A 1,087-nucleotide genomic window follows, 5' to 3' on the forward strand; every position below is an offset into this window, starting at 1 on the left:
TTAAAATGGTATGCCCACTTGCCTTTGACCTCTGCCTCTGCCTCTGAAACCTGATGCAGACCAATCACCTTTGGGCTCCATTAAATGGTTCCACTCTCTTTTTCGCAGGTTCAAAGACACCAGGGCTTTTCAGTAGATCTAACAGCTGTCAAAATGAAGGACTTTTCTGAGCTAAACCTACTGCCCCAAAATTATTCCCACTGACAGCTTTCTAAAACTTCCACTATTAAAAAAAACTCATTAGAGCAGTTTTATCTAAGTATACAAAATGTATTCCCAAGCTTTATTCATGTTACACAAACACAGGTGGGTCTTCAAACCCAAATTTCAAGGGCACACTGGCCTAAGCAATGTGAGCTTTATCAAAAAGGTGATACAATGTCATGTGAACAAAACATTGTTCATTAGGTAAAAGTGAAGCTTCTAAATATATTCCAGGAAGCAGGTTTTGCTAATAACTCTGGGTTTGTTAACCCTAAAATGAGGGAAACTCGGGTTTTCAGAGAGCTAACTCAAACTCTGAGTCAGTTACCATGGTAACAGACTCTGTGACCCTAACCTGGCAGGTTTTATCCAACAAACTCTGAGTGTCTCTCTAACTCCTCCCCTCTCGCTGCACCTGAACCACCTGTCTGACACTCCCATTCATTTCCTCATTCATAAAGTGGCTGTCAGAGCTTCAGAGGAGTGAATTCATCTGCAGACGTTTATGTTTCTACAAGCACTGAAATCCCAGCTAGACGTTAGTTTGTTATTTTTGTAACATGAAGCTTTTACAGTCGTTCACTCGTCAACAGGCTGTAAGCATGGAGACAGTGATGATGTCACGGATTTATAATGAGGCAGCTGCAGCTGTCAGGCTGTCAGTCAGTTCCTCTGAAACATTTACTGTAGTGACCGTAGCATCACTGTTACATCACACTGATCTGGATGAAGTTTTAGACACAGAACACACTGTGGATGGAAAAATGTCTGGATCAGAAGCTGTGAATGTTTGAGTGAAGATGAGGCTGAAATGATTTGAAGACTTGAAAACTGAACTAAATGGATTTAAAGTGAATTAAATGATGTCATTTTGAAAGTTATG

This window comes from Archocentrus centrarchus, chromosome 18, assembly GCF_007364275.1.
Source record: "Archocentrus centrarchus isolate MPI-CPG fArcCen1 chromosome 18, fArcCen1, whole genome shotgun sequence".
Taxonomy (NCBI): Eukaryota; Metazoa; Chordata; class Actinopteri; order Cichliformes; family Cichlidae; genus Archocentrus; species Archocentrus centrarchus.